We start from the raw sequence: 17257 nt of genomic DNA on the forward strand, positions 1-17257 counted from the left end.
TGAAAAATTGGAAAAGAACACGAAAAATGGAAAGACGTTCCATGTTTATGGACTGGAAGGATATTGTTAAAATGCACATACTATCCCAAACAATCTACAAATTTAATGTAATCCCTGTCAAAATACAAATAACATTCATAAAAATAAAACCAAAAAATTCTAGAAATTTCTATAGAACCAACAAGACCCTGAATAGCCAAAGCAATCCTGAGCAAAGAGAAAAAAGCTGGAAGCACCACACTACCAGATTTCAAAATATAATACAATGTTATAGTAATAAAAACAACGTGGTACTGCATAAAAACAGACACGCCAATGGAACAGAACAGAGAACCCAGAAATAAACCCATGCATTTAAAGCCAACTGGTTTTTGACAAAGGCACCAAAAGCATTCACTGGGGAAAAGACTGTCTTTCAATAAATAGTCCTAGGGAAACCTAATATTCACATGCAGAACAATGAAACTAGAGCCTTATTTCTTTCCTTAAACAAAAATCGATTAAACATGAATCAAAGACTTAAATATCAGGCCTGCAACTATAAAACTACTAGAAGAAAACACAGAGGAAATGCTTTGAGACATTGGAAAAATATTTTGTGAATAAGACTTCAAAAGCACTGGCAACAGAAGTAAATACAGACAAATGGGATTATAAAACTGAGAAGCTTTTGCACAGCAAAGACAGTCAACAGAGTGAAAATACAACATACAGAATGTGAGAAAATATATGCAACCTATTCATCTGACAAGGGATTAATATCCAAAATATACAAGGAACTCAACTCAACAGCAAAAAGCCTAAATAATCTCATTAAAAAGTGGGCAAAGGACATGAATAGACATTTCTCATAATACATACAAATGGCCAACAAATGTATAAAAAAACTCAGTATCACTAATCATTAAAGAAATGCAAATAAAAACCACAGTGAAATATCAACAGACTCTAGTTAGAACAGCTATTATCAAAGAGATAATATAACAAATGCTGGTGAGGATTTGATAAAGGGGAACTTTTATATACTGCTGGTGGGAATGTAAACTAGTATAGCCATTATGGAAAACAGTATAGATTTTCTTCAAAAAAATCCAAATAGAACTACTCTATATTTCAGCAATCCCACAACTGGGATATAGCCAAAGGAAAGTAAATCAGCATATTGAAGAGATATATGCACCCCCACGTTTATTGCAGCACTATTCACATAGCCAAAATATGGAGTCAACCTGTGCTCATCAATACCTGAATGGATAAGGAAAATGTGATATGCATACACAATAGAATACTATTCAACCATAAAAAGAGAATAAAATTCTATCATTTGTGACAATAGGGATGTGTCTGGGAAATATTAAGTGAAATAAGCCAGGAACATAAAGGTAAATATTACATGTTTTCACCCACGTACAGAAGCTAAGAAAGTTGATCTCATAGAAGTACAGCATAGAATAGTGGTTATGATAGGTTAGGAAAGGTGGGGCAATGGAGAGATAGGGAGAGATTGGTTAAAGGATTCAAAAATATAGCTAGATGAGAAATAAGTTCTAGTGTCTCATAGCACTATAGTTTAACTTTAATTAATAATAATTTATGTTTCATGAAAAGGGGATTTTTTATATTCTCAGCTCAAACAAAGGATAATTGTTTGAGGTGATGGATATGCTCTCTATTCTGATTTGATCACTATACATTATTGAAGCATTGCCACGTACCCCATAAATAAGTACAATTATCATGTGTCAATGAAAGAAACTCACAAAATTCATGGCTTACAAGAACACAAATATCTTTTGCCGTTCTGGAGCGGAAGTCCAAAACATCTCACTTGGCTATAATGAAAGGGTTAACAGTGCTGCATTCCTTCTGGAGGCTCTAGGGAAGAATTATTCTTATACCGTTTCCAGCTTCTAAAGTCTACCTCCATTCCTTGGTTCATGGCCTCTTCCTCCTTCTTTAAAATCAGCAACCTTGGGCACAGTCCTTCTCATTTGACCGTTTCTCTTGGTTGTCTTTTCCAATTTCTTCTTCTTTTTTTTTTTTTTCTTTTTTGAGCTGGAGTTTCTCCTGTCACCCAGGCTGGAGTGCAGTGGCGTGATCTCAGCTCACTGCAACCTCCATCTCTCGGGTTCAAGCGATTCTCTTCCCTCAGCCTCCCCAGTAGCTGGGATTACAGGCGCCAGCCACCTCGCCTGGCTAATTTTTGTAGTTTTAGTAGAGATGGGGTTTCACCATGTTGGCCAGACTGGTCTCGAACTCCTGATCTACCTGCCTCGGCCTCACAAAGTGCTGGGATTACAGGTGTGAGCCACCGTGCCCAGCCAGGTCTTTCATTTTTAAGGACTTTTCTGATTATACTGGCCCCACTTGGATAATCCAAGATAAACCCTCTGTATTTTAAAGTCAGCTGATTAGTAACTTTAAATCCGTCTGCAACCTTAATTCCTCTTTGGCAAGTGACCTAACATGTTCACAGGTTCTGGGGATCAGAATGTAGCCATTCTCGGTGAGACATCACTCTGCTTATGTAACACCTACCAGGATTTTCTAATTTAAACGTTGGCCAGTGTTGGCAGGAGCACATTTCTATATTTTTTGATTTGTAGATTGTCATAAATACTTACTCGCAATGCAGAATTTCTTATAGTTGCATGTGATATAACCCTACATTCGCATTATGGGGAAACATTCTTATTAAAAGCTGAAATGAAGTGTATGTATAAAGAACAACCAACTGGGAATCAAAAAATCTCTGTTCTCAATTTCATTCTGCCCTTTCATAAACTTTCAGGTAAAATGGTAGTAATAATAGTACTTGAAAGAACTGTGTAGAGTGTCATGGGCATTTATTTATCTCAAAAGTATTCACCACCATTAAAACTCCATTCAGGGGTCACAAGACGAACTTGTGGTCATCTCCAGGGGGTGAAGGTTGGAAAGTGGAACATCCTAGTTTAATTTTAATAGACAAGGAAATGCTTTTTTGTAGTTGGTTCTGGTCAGAGGGCTCATCTCAGCTCAAATCCTTGATGTCATCACTAACTCTGAGAGGTTGAGTACAAACTTTTGACATACCTTACCTCAGTTTCTCCAGTAAGTATTAATAATAGGATAAAATATTTTGGAATAGAACTCTAAACATTGGCATTGTGCATAAAATATTTGTATCTATAGAGATATTGCCTTTGAATTAGTTCATTTGGTTCTGTAACAATAGTGCCTCAATGTTCAATAAAAGTGGATGTTGAAACTGATCATTAGATAGAGTTTGGGCTTATATTTTTCCAATTCTGGGTTTCAATTATCCATGTTATATTTGTCTTCTTTTATTTCAGAAAATCACAAATTAGCAATAATTACCTAATTCTTTTTGAATATCCACTCAAAAATAGAGCCTAAAACTAAATATTCAATCCCTTTAAATTGATTGGCTTAGATAATTTTCTTTTTGGATTTGGGCCATTGTTAGATTGGAGTAATTAATCATCTTAACAGTATACTTACATTTTAACCATAAAGTTGCATTACTTTTAACTCACACTAGGAAATGTTTGTCAAAACTAGAAATCATTAAGGTAGACATACCAGTTAAGCTGTTACCTGCAGATGCAAATTTGTATCTTTGCCCAAACTTAAAACAACAACTAGCAACATTTCTCTTGCTTGTGAATTTAATTCTATTGATATCAGTGAGCTGCACAGAACTCAACTGGTTAAGGAGATATTAGGTATGCACATTTGGGGATGCCCATATGCTTTTCAGCAAATATACAACAGGTCAGGCTAATGAGAAGTGTTTGCCTGAGGAATTCATTATATTTATTGATAAGTTTGTCATATTGACATGGAGGACTGCATTGTTAGTCATTATTCGCCATAAAGGTGAGTCCCTAAGGTGGACATTAGTTTTGCATTTTAATACTTGATGAATAAAAGTTCCACTGTTGGCATCCACTTCTGCCACCTACTATCTTTTAGGACATAAATTTAGTTAGGCTTAGTTTTGTAGATAATTTTTTAATGCTGGACAAAAAGTTAACTTCCTAGCTATGTAATCTTAAGTCAATTAATCTTACAGAGACTTGGTTTTCAGATCTGCCAAATAGGGATTCTTATATGGATAAAATCTAACATGTTCATTTAGATACAAAGAGATGAGAGAAAGACACACACACACACACACACACACACACACACACACACAGGAAGAGAGAGAGAGAGAGAGAGACGGGGTGAGGGGTGGAGGGATCAGTTGTTGTTCAAGTATATTGATAAAGTGCAAGGCAGTTTGATCATTATTGGAACTGATACATTTTGCTTTTATTTAACATAGAGAACATACCACATGTTATCTTCTATCTTTATCTCTTGGCATTGCTCACTAAAAAGAAAAGTATATAGGTAACAATTTAGGATAATCTATCTTGCTTTATGCATAGATTTTTCACAAATTAAAAGCACAATGAAAAATCATCTCGCCTACTCAGCATAACTATTATTAAAACATAAAAACTAACAGATATGGGGGGAGAATGCAGAAAAAAGGAAACATTATATACTGCTATTGGGACTGTAAATTAGTACAACATCTATGGAAAACAGTACAGAGATTTCCTAAACAACTAAAAATAGAACTACCATTAACCCAGCAATCCCACTACTGGGTATCAACCTAAGTGTCCATCAATGGAAGATTAAAGAAAATGTGGCATATATGCACAATGAAATACTATTTATTCATAAAAAGAATGAAATCATGTCTTTTGCAGCAACATGGATGGAACCGAAGGCCATTATCTTAAGTGAAACAACTCAGTAACAGAAAGTCAAAGACCTCATATTCTCACTTATAAGTGGGAGCTAAATAATGTAAGCACAATGGACACAGAGTGTGGAATGATAGACGTTGGAGACTGGAAATGGTGGGAGAGGGTGGATGATTAGAAATTACTTAATGGGTACCATGTACACTATTTGGGTGATGGACACACTAAAAGCCCACACTTCACCATTACTCAATATATCCATGTAACAAAATTGCACTTGTACCCCTTACATTTATACAATTTTTTTTAAAGAAGACTTCTATATAGCAAAGTAATTCTAGGTTATATATGGAATTTCTTTTCCCCAGGCTTAATTTCAGTCAGTGTTTAGCTCCTATGTATTTGAGATCTAGAAGTCACTGTCCCACCTACCCCCACCATACTTCCCCGTATTCTCTTACTCCCTTGCACCTAGGGCATCCCTTCCTTACCCACTTGAGTCAGATCTATGGGGTCCTGGACCACACATCTTCCTCTTGCTTGATTTTTTTCCGATTATGCTAAAGTACATCTACAAATACATAGAACATAGAGTATTTGAGCCTTTTTAATGCCAGAAAATGTATTTAGCACTCATACTTATCTACGATTCAAAGGTTAAAGTTCAGCAATAGTTTCAAACAATAATTTTTCCTTGGAGCTCTGAAGATGGTGTGTCAAGTGGCTGATGAGAAGTTGACAAACAATCTAATTCTGCTTTCTTTATTTTTGGCAACCTTTTCCTCTTTCTCATTAGTTTTTAAAAATTTTCCCTTTATCTTTGCTTCGAAATTTCCCAAGGATTTATCTAGATCTACATCATTTTTTTTTTTCATTTCATTCTTCTTGCCATTCAAGCTAAAGTGAACTCTATCATGCTAAACTATACTGTCTAATTCAGGCATAGAAAATTGTTTTCTGTTACTTAAGCTATTGTTTCCTTTCTTACGTTTTCTCATCTCTTTTACTGAGATGACTATAGACAGAAGTAAAACATCCTTGAATAATCTTTTGTCTTTTACCTCATATATTTTTTTCTTTTTCTCTACATTCTGGAAAATTTATTTGCCTTTTCTTTCAGTTTTTCAATTATTTAATTTGATCAAACATATTTTAAACGTCTAAGCTATGTTTTCCACTGCAGTCTATTCCTTTAATATCTCCTCAAATCTGAAGATGATAGAGTGTTTTTTTTAAACAACTTTTGTCTGTCTTTCTGAATCATCTATTTCTTCCACGTCAGTTCTTTTATGTTGTCTGTTCTCCACAAAAGTCTGTGGACCCATTAGTGATTCTATTTTGAAATGAATTGGATTGACCGTTCTAGGCAAGGGCTACAGGTTTTCTCTGCTAATGTGTAAGTAAGTCTCCTTCCTGAGAAGCCTGTCTTTGGAAGGAGATCTCTGTTAATGTGAGAAGGATGTGCCACTGGCAGTATTTGCTTGAGACAGAGTGGGCAGAAAGTCAGTTCTGGGTTGTGTGTCCTCCCAAATGTCAGAATAAGGAAAGCTTTGTTTTAGGGTGCCAATATCACACTATAAATGTTAATATTAATAACAGCTAACACATAACTTACCAGGTACTGTTCAAAGAAATTCTATTTAATACCCAAGTGATGTCAAAAAGATGGTGGGATATGAGATACCAGCATTTATCCTCCTCCCCCACAAAAAAAATTATAAAGTCAACCACAAACAGAAATAGCCTTGGGAGGATTCAAAGACACAGTTAAAACCTTGGAAACTGAAGCCACTGCTGCAGCAGACACAACCCTGTGTCAATTCCTGGAATACCAATATCTCTACATACACCTGCCCTCTTGACTCCAGCTCTGCAGCAGATACACAAGCACTCACACCTAGTACATTGGAGCCCTATTGCAGTGGAGGATTCTGTGCCCTAGATTCTGGAAATGCTATAGCTCTGTGTTTGCCTGTTCTTGGGATGCCAGATTTCTAGTTTCTCCACAAGCACCTGCACCTCACACATTGTTACCAACATGGCAGAAGGGGAACCTGTGCCCCAGGCACCAGTGCCAGCACCCCACAGCCATGATTCTTCTATGTGTGCCTGGACTCCAGAACCAGGCATTATGGCTGTGTCAAAACCACCATGCATTGGAAACTGGTGCCACTGCTACTGCTAGTGTGCCTTCAAGGTGAATCTGGCACCAAGAATAATATCCATGGCCAAGCTTTCCCATGGGGGAGAAAGGAGATCAGGAGAACTCCAGCACCTTTCACTGCCAGAGACCCTAATGACCTTCACTATCACTGCAGATACACTCAGCCTTGGCTGCTGTGTACTCCTGTAATCTTTGCAACACTGACTTCAACTGACAGAGCTTCATAGAAACTATAATTCTGCACCTTCAAAGGAGGTGGGATTGCTGCATCTCACCCAGATGGGGTCTGCACAGCCACCAGTAGATGAAGATCTTTCTCTGTCAGAACCAGTCCATGAAGTCTGGAAGAAGTAACTGCTCTATCAAATGCACAGATATCAGTGCAAGGCAACAAGTAACATGAAAGAAAAACAAGGAAAATAACATAAAGGAAAAAACAAGGAATTGCATAAGAATACAATAATTTTCCAGCAACTTACCTCAAATAAATGGAGATCTACAAGTTACCTGACAGATAATTAAAAGTAATTTACTTTAAGGAAGGTCAAAGAGCTACAAGAGAACAGAGACACAACTCATTGAAATCAGGAAAACAATACACACAAAAAATGAGAAGTTTAGAAGGGTAATCACTCTTCTAATCTAAAAAATTTAGAAATTTTTTAGAATTTCTAAAAAACACAGAAATTCTGGAGCTGAAGAGTATAATAAGTAAAATAAAAAATGCTATAGAAAGCATCAACAGCAGAATGGATCAAGCAGAAGAAAGATCTAGTAAAGTTAAAGACAGGTAATTAAAAATATTCAGTCAGAGGAGAAAAAAGAAAAAATAATTAAAAACAATGAAGAAAGCCTATAGGATTTATGGGACACCATTGAGAGAGCTAACATTCACATTACAGAAGTTTTAGAAAGAGGAGAGAGAGAAAAGAAAACAAAATCTATTTAAGGAAATAATGGCTTAATATTTTTCATATGCAAGTCAATACGTGTGATATACTCCATTAACATAATGAAGGATAAAAATCATATAATCACCTCAATAGGTACAGAGGGAACATTTGAGAAAATTTGCTATCTTGTTACAATAAAAATTCTTATCAAACTAGATATAGAAAGAATGGGTTTTATTGTTTAACCCAATAAAGGCCATATATGACAAGCCCATAGCTAAAATCATAATTATTAAAAGATGAAAGTTTTTCTCCTAATATCAAGACAAGGATGCCCATTCTTGCTATTTCTGCTCAACATAGTACTAGAAGTCTTAGCCAGATCAAATAGGCAAGAAATAGAAATAGAAGACATCCAAATTGGAAAGGAAGACATTGTTTCTATTTGCAGATAATATAATCCTATATATATAAGACTCTAATGACTCAATCAAAAAACTGTGAAAACTGATAAATGCAGTAAAATTGCAAGTTGTGAAATCAACATACAAAAATCAGTTGTGATTCTATACACTAGTAATTAACTATTTGAAAAAAATAATAATTTCACAATATCAAAAAGAAACAAATCCTTAAAAATAAATTTAATCAAGAACGTGAGATATCTGTACACTGAAAACTAGAAAACAATGATGAAAGAAATTGAAAGATGACACAAATAAATGGAAAGATATACTGTGTTCATGGATCAAAACAATCAATATTGTCAAAATGCCTATACAATTCAAAGTGATCTACAGAATCAATGCAATATCTATCAAATTTCCAACAGCATTTTTCACAGAAATAGAAAACAAGTCATAAATTTGTATGGAAGCACAAAACGTTCTGAATAGGTGAAGTCACTTGAGCAAGAATACAGAGTTGAAGGCGTCTCAGTTTTAAATTATATTACAAAGCTATAGTAATTAAAATGATATGGTACTAGCATAAAAAGAGACACATAGATCAACGGAACATAATAGAAAGTCCACAAATAAACATACACATGTGATCAACTAGTCTCTGAGGAAGAATTCACTGGGTATACACAATGGGAAATGATAGTCCCTTCAATCAAAGGACCTAGGAAAACTGGCCATCTGCATGCAAAACAATGACAGTGAATCATTATCCTACACCATACACAAAAATCAACTTAAAATGAATTAAAGATTTAAACATAAGACCTAAAACTGTAAAATTCCTCAAAGAAAACATCAGGGGAAGCCCCATGACATTGAACTTGCCAATGAATTTTGGCTAAGACACCAAAAACACAGGCAACAAAAGTAGGATTAAACAACTTAAAATCAAACAAGCTAAATTGAACAAAATTAATTACAATTAAATAAACAGAATTAAACTACAGCAAACTAAAAAGTTTCTACACAGCAAAGGAAACAATCAACAAAAAGAAAAGGTAATCCACAGAATGGGAGAAAATATTTGTTAACCATATATCTGATAAGAAGTTACTATTCAAAATATATGAGGAATTCATATAATTTAATTGTATGAATTGCAAAAAATGAAAGTAACCTGATTTAAAAATGAAAAAAGAACCTGAATAGACATTTTTTCCAAAGAAGACAAGCAAATGGCCAAGAAGTATATAAAAATGTACTTAACATCAATAATCATCTGGGAAATGCAAATCAAAACCACAAAATGCAAACCTGACACCTGCTAGAATGGCTGTTAACAAGAAGTCAAAAGATATCAAATGTTAATAAGGATGTGGAGCAACCTTATACATTGTTGGTGGGTATGTAAACTGGTACAACCATTAGGGAGAACAGTATGGAGGTTTCTCAAGAAATTACAAATATAACCACCATGTGATCTAGGAATCCTACATGTGAGTATCCATTCAAAGGAAATGAAATCAGTTTGTTGAAGAGATATCTGCCCTCCCTTGTTCATTGCCACAGTCTTCATAATAGCCAAGATATGGAAACAACGTGTTTCTTGACAGATACATGGATAAAGAAACTGTTACACACACACACACACACACACACACACACACACGTACGTAATTGAATATTAGCCTTAGAAAATAAGAAAATTCTGTCACTTGCAATAACATAGATAAACCTGGAAGACTTTATGCAAAGTAAAATAAGCCAGACACGCAAACATAAACATTGTATGATCTCACTTATATGTAGAATCTAAAAAAGTCAAACTCATAGAAACAGAGTAGAATGGTAGTTACCAGGGTTGTGTGTGGTGGAGTTGGCGGGAGTGGAGGATATGTTGGTGAAAGGGAACAAACTTTTACTTATAAAGTGAATACGTTCTGGAGACCTAATGTACAGCATGCTGACTACAGTTACTACAAATAGATTGTAAACTTGAAATTTGTCAAGAAAATAGATTTTAAGTACCCTCAACACACATCCAGGAAAGGCAACTATGTGAGATTATGGATATGTTAATTAACTTGATTGTGGTGATCACTTCACAATGTATATCAAAACATCACATTGTATATCTTGAATATATATAGTATTTACTTTTTAATTATACCTCACTAAAGCTAAAAATAATAATTATTTGGTCCCCAAAACAACTATGTGAGGTAATGCGATTATTATTTCCCATTTTGCAGATGAGGAAACTGAGGCACAGATGATTAAGGAAATTGCCCAAGGTCACACAGTTGGTAAGTAATAGAGCTGAGCCCTGAATGCAGCCAGTCTGGCCTTGTGCCCTTGACAATTACATCCTCTGCCTTGACTTTCTTCAGGTATTTCACTGACGTTCTTGAAAGAAAAGGCTTCTGGTTTTATGGACTGAGACCATACTATCTATGTGCCTCTGTAAAAACTGTGACTCTCCCTCTTCTCATGCTGCCAACCACAAGCTGAGCTTTTTGAAGATTACCAAGGACAAAGCAGCTCCCTTTTCTACTCTTCCAGCGTGATCTCTAATTTGGCACCAACCCTCCCTGGACACTACCGTGTTCCATTAATCCACACACTTCTCTATAGCTCTTGTGTAGGATGATTCTTCCTTCACTTTCTTCCACTCCCTTAATTCACATGCATTTATTCTCTTTTGTGTCATCCTTTCATTTTATTGGTCCCCCATAACAGAAGGGCCATCCTACCACGTTCAATTAAACTGATTTAAGAAACTCAAGCACAAGTTGTAGCCCCTATTCACATATTTACCTTCTCAAATGTTTTTAAGCAATCTGTGTTAATTAACATCCTAACATAATCTTTCTAAATTAGTAATTAACTTTGATTTATCCAACTTAGTCTAGTGATAAAGACAGGAACTTAGTTTATAGTTTTCCATATGGCTAAACTTAAAAATGTACTTTGTCATATATAAAAGCCTAGGCATTAACATGTCTGAAGACACTTGAGATTTTATTCTGAATGGCTCTTATTGGGAGAATATATCCAATTTCCACAAGTTTATCCCATAATTTTCCAATACTAACCTTGGCATAAGAATTGAGTGAGTCTTGAACACCTAAGACAAGCGAAGGTCTCTTTGTAAAGATGTTACCATTTTGCTTTGTAAATATCTCACAATTTTTGTGGAAAAGCTTAATGCTAGGTACATTTCTCAGGTTCTAGAAATGGGTTCTAATGATCTATTAAATACTGATATTTTAAACTGTAAACTTCCTTATTATTACCTGAATGTGAACCAATGGTCAGTTCTTAGACATTTCAAGTAACTGAAGACTATTCTTTTCTATGACAGAAGTAGCAGCAGAGGTTTAAGCAGAAACTTTACTGGAAGTCAATGCCACCTCTTTGCATTTATCAATGCCAGTCTTGTTCTGCATATTTTTTGGTATTCGCCATGCATTGTTAACGGTGATTGTCATGTAATTAAATCACTGCTTATCACAAGAGTCTGTTTTTATGCTGAGATAAGCATCAGAAGCGTGCTGCAGGACCCCCAGATCAATAAAGATGTTCCCAGTAGGATTACAAAGAGGCTGGGGTTGAGAAGGGCACCAGAATTAATTAGGACTGATTTCTCTTTTTCTTTCTACTTTCAATATATTTTTAATTGTTTTTCCATTTTCAATGGGCTCTACTACCCCCCTCTTTTTTCAAATTCTATACTGATGCTCAGACACTTCTGTCCAGAGGTCTGTGGGAGCTGAATGTTCAGTCCCTTCTACTTTTTCAGTTGTATCCGCAAACTGCAATTTCATTTAGTCCCAGTGATCTCTAGGTTTCATCATTTTCAAAGATGCTTTGAAACTAGTGGTGGCCATTTTTGGAAAAAAGCTATGTGAACATTAAAATGCTAGCTTTGAACTTGCAGATGGACTTCTTGCTTCAGTTGGCATGCTCATGACAAAATTATAGTACCTGGTTTCTAGGCGTATCAGTGTATTCTAAAATGAAACAAAATCTAAATCAAACTCAAATTTAAAAATCTTCTTGTTCTTCACTCAACTGTGTGTAATAACCTGGTGAGGGATATGCGAAAGAAGAAGAAAAACACATACTAAGTTTGGAGTCTATAAGCATCATATTCTAAGAGATGTGTCCCCGTGCAGAAGGAGCTGCATGACATAAGATGACCAATAATCCTAAATTCAAGGATTATTAACATTCCTGGATGCAGAAATAAAGACTAGAAATTAGTGAGGCCGCAGCTACAAGAGATAGTGATGGTAGAGAAAGGGACATTGTGTCCAAAGAGTAAGATGGAATAGAAACATTTCTAAGCGTTGAGAAATAGATTTTTCTGAAAAGCAGAAAATAATTAATTATTCCAAAAACAGGAAGGAGAAAGTGATCTACTAATGGTGACCCAAAATGACCACATTGTAAGATCCCATTATCAGGGATACCCAGTCACAGCTGGGCTATCACAAAGCAGTAAATGATAGGAGGGCAACGTTGGTGTTTCTTGCTTCCATGAGTTTGATAATTAAATCACCCATTCATTCTTTCATTCAATATACACTTACTGAATGCCTACTCTTAGGGTTTGAGGGATTTTAAAAGGCCAGAATAATTCCCCATTGACCTGAGTTCAGAAACAACCAGGAGGTAGATTCAAACAAATGGGGATGAAAATACATCTTTATTACTGCTATTGAAAAATAAGGACAAGCGGGCTTCCTAATACTCAACTGTGGGATTAGACTTATTCAGCCAGGCACAGTGACTGTTGACTACCACAAGACTCGCCTTCGAGGACCATAACCTGCTCTGTAAGACTCAGGGCAAAGAGGTGCAGAGAAAAATGCCTACTTTAAAGAGAAAGCGAGGGAATGGGACTGAGAGTGCTTGCCCACTTCCTTCTGCATGAGGAGGTGAGCTGATGGGGGCACTGAAGGGAGGTCATCAGGGTCACTCTAGCATCACTTCCTTCATGGCAGCTTCTTGAGTGGTAGCCCATGGCAAAGGACCCTTCCTAATAGGAGACACACACATATACATTCCTGGCAGGCAGAAACCAGACAGAGTCAGTGCCTTCAAAAAACTTACCATCCAGTATTAGAAATAGAGCACTATACCAGCAATAATAATACATGACCAACTTTCTTTTCCAGTAAGTGAAGCATCTTGAACTTGGTAGGGGCTACAGCCCTTGGACCTCTGAAGTTTCACTGAAAAATCAACTCGCAAAAGGCAGATTAATAGGAGATACAAATTTGTTTAATGCGTATACACAAGAGCCTTCAGAATGAAGACAGTAAGGCGCAGAAGCTTATATACCAACTTGAGGTTATAGAAAGAATGTGGGCTCAGAGCATGGCCCCAAAGAGGTTGTGTTGGTAATTCAGGTTTAGTGGCAAGACCGGTTATGAGAGGGAGAAAGGAAGAGGCCTGTCTAGCTAAGGTGGCCTTGTTATGTTGACGAAGCCTCATTGGTAGCAGTCCTCCAAGAGAACAGAAGGCATAGGCAGCAAATGTCTCTTGTCAGACCTTTAAAGGTATCAGACTCAGTAAATCTCTTCTACATCAAGAAATGCCTAGAAAGGAAAGTCCTGGCTGCATTAATAATGATTCTGTATGGATGTAAATTTTCCCCACTTCAGTCTGCTGGCTCTGCGGCAGCCATTTCCAAATGTGTCAAAGAAAATATATTTTGGGGTAAAATATTTTGACTTCCCTCAACTGCATGGGTAAGTAGCTGGCCCCAACATAGCTTTCCAGTCCTATGTATCACTGCTGTCTCAGAAATATGGTGGATTTCAGTTACATTCCACTACTCTTCAATCCTAAATACATACACTTGCCTTGACATTTTTCTCCCAGTGTCAAATTGTCTCCATTTTTCGGTGCTTTTCCCGTGTCACACCTGTTTAAGAAACAGTTATTTTTATTTTTATTTATTTTTTTGAGACAGAGTCTCGCTCTGTCTTCCAGGCTGGAGTGCAGTGGTGTGATCTTGGCTTATTGCAAGCTCCGCCTCCTGGGTTCACACCATTCTCCTGCCTCAGCCTCCCGAGTAGCTGGGACTACAGGTGCCTGCCACCATGCTCGGCTAATTTTTTGTATTTTTAGTAGAGATGGGGTTTCACCGTGTTACCCAGGATTGTCTAGATCTCCTGACCTTGTGATCTGCCTGTCTCAGCCTCCCAAAGAGCTGGGATTACAGGCTATTTTTTTTTAATTATTATTTTTTGGGGGGTGGAGTCTTGCTCTATTGCCCAGGCTGCAGTGCAGTGCCCAATTTCAGCTCACTGCAACCTCCGCCTCCCGGGTTCAAGCAATTCTCCTGCTTCAGCCTCCTGAGTAGCTGGGATTATAGGTGCACACCACGCCTAGCTAGTTCTTCTATTTTTAGTAGAGATGGGGTTTCACCATGTTGGCCAGGCTGGTCTCGAACTCCTGACCTTGTGATCCACCTGCCTGGGCCTCCCAAAGTGCTGGGATTACAGGCGAGAGGCACTGCTCCCAGCCAAGAAACAGTTATTGATCCCCATGACTATGCATAACCTTTCTTGCTTTTAAGTTTGTATATCCCTTAGTTCCATTCTGATGTTGGTTGCGTTTGCAGTGGTGCTGAATCTGTACAGGTATGCAGCAACTCAAACCTTGCCTCCTCAGAAGAAAGAATTTGTCCAAGGGGCATAAGGTAGAGTGAGAGACCAAAGCAAGTTTAGAGCAGGAGTGAAAGTTTATTAAAAAGCTTTACAGCAGGAATGAAAGGAAGTAAATTACACTTGGAAGAGGGCCAATCGGGAGACTTGAGAGATCAAGTGCACTGCTTGACCTTTGACTTGGAGTTTTATATGTTTGCATACTTCTGTGTTGCATTACTTCTCCCCTGAATCTTCCCTTGGGGTGGGCTGTCCACTTGTGCAGTGACCTGCCACCATTTTGGAGAGGCCTCATGCATAGTGTGTTTACTGAAATCGTACACGTGCTCATTTGAGGCATTTTCCCTCACCTGTTGAGGGTTCCTAGAGGAAGGTTATAGACCCGTTAAACTGCCATTTTGCCCCTTCGTGAACATGCTTGTGCCCTCACACAACTCCTGAGATCTTATCGGGAAGCTGCTGGTCACCAGCTGCAGATGTTTATTTATTTGGAGACCGCCTCTCCCTGGTGCCAGCTGCAACCAATTATTGTTTTAGCGAGACAGTTTAACAACCGCATGACCATCACCTGAGGGTCGCCTGACATTCCTGGGGTTGGGGGGGCTCTCCTGCCCTACTCACGTCTGCCTAACTACCTACTCTGCTCTAACAGTTGTAACCTTCCTTACTCTATCAGAAGAATGTGCTTGCCCATTTCATCCCTTCTTGAACTGTGGCATTCTCATCTCTAAATGTTGCCTAACATCCGACTCAAAGGCCTTGCACACAGACATACAATAAGTATGTTAAATGGAAAGAAGCACTCCAAAACGTGAGCATTGCCTAGATTTATTTCCTTCATTTATATCCATTCATTCATTCGGTTAGTCAGTCAAAACTTATGAGAGACTGCTATGTGCCAGGTGTTATTTCTAAGTATGATGAAAACAAAAAGTAAGTACAACGTAGTTCTGCTGTAGTTGCCTGATGGGCTATTCCTGCACACTGAATAGACAAAACCTGTTCACTGAGACTGTGGTATTGCAGTAAAGAAACAGTTTAATTAACACAAGGCTAGCCTGGTAAAAGATAAAGGTATTACTCAAATCAATCTCCCTGAAGGGTTGGAGGGAGGTTAGGGTTTTTCAAGGACAGTTTCATAGGCAGGGAACTAAATGAGTGCTGCTAATTGGTTGGGGATGCAATCAAAGGGGCATGGAAAACGGTCCTCCTGAGCTGTCTGCCTCTGGGTGGGGCCACAGGATCCATTGAGTCATGAGTTCAGAGTCCAGGTGAGGCCAGTCAATTGCCAGAATGAAAAACTCTGGAAAAAACCTAAAAGACCAATCTTAGGTTCTATGATATTGATGTTATCTACAGAAGCAATTGGGAAAGTCACAAATCTTGTGAACTCTGGCCACATGGCTCCTGAGCAGTAAGGGATTATAGAAACTATGCCTACATTTTAGCATAGTTCAAGCCCCTCCCATAATCCTAATCTTGTGGTTTTATTAATTTTCCATCCCTGAGGAAGGAGGGAGTTAGTTTCAGGGAGGGACTATTATCATCCTTGCCTAAGTAGTTTATATTAAACTATGAACTAAATAAACTATAAACTAAATGTAGTTTATATAAACTATATAACTTAGATTATATAAACTATAAACTAAATTTCTCTCATGGTAAGGTTGGCCTATGCCCGGGAATGTGTGAAGATAGCTAGCTTGTGAGGCTAGAAGCAAGATGGAGCCCGCCATGTTAGATTTCTCTGTCATAATCTTTGCAACGGCAGTTTCGCTATCTTTAAAATATGAAAATTGAAAATAGTATCTAATACTTTATAATCGTATCTGACATTTATTAATAGTAAGTGACTTGGAATTAAGGTAATAATGACACTCTTCATAGAACCCCAAATCCAGGGTAAACAAGTAAAAAGAAGCTGGACCCACGGCCCCTTTCCTTTCGTGACTGGGCAGGGTCTAACCAGTTTCTCACCCCCTCTCATACTTAGATCTCTATAAGTCCAGAGAAGGCGGCATATAACTCTATAGTCAGAGCAACTTCTCTAAACCCTGTACTGGCCTCATTTCTCCATGCAGAACTTCAAGTGCCATATACCATTTAAAGGCATTTAAATCTGGAAGATGGCAGGTCTGTTGTCAAAGAGAATTCAAATTTTCTGTAAAGTTCTATGGGAATATAGAATTTCATTATTTTTCTTCTCTGCATTCTTCCCATCATCCCCTTGTAGGCTCAATTTTCCCTGCATTTTGTGTTTTTCATAAAACAAAACATTTTCCCTTCATAGTAGAAGCTATAAATGACCTTCATTCTGTTTATTGCCTCTCCAGCTTGTATTAAGCCTTCG

Source organism: Pan troglodytes, chromosome 16 (genome assembly GCF_028858775.2).
Source record: "Pan troglodytes isolate AG18354 chromosome 16, NHGRI_mPanTro3-v2.0_pri, whole genome shotgun sequence".
Taxonomy (NCBI): domain Eukaryota; kingdom Metazoa; phylum Chordata; class Mammalia; order Primates; family Hominidae; genus Pan; species Pan troglodytes.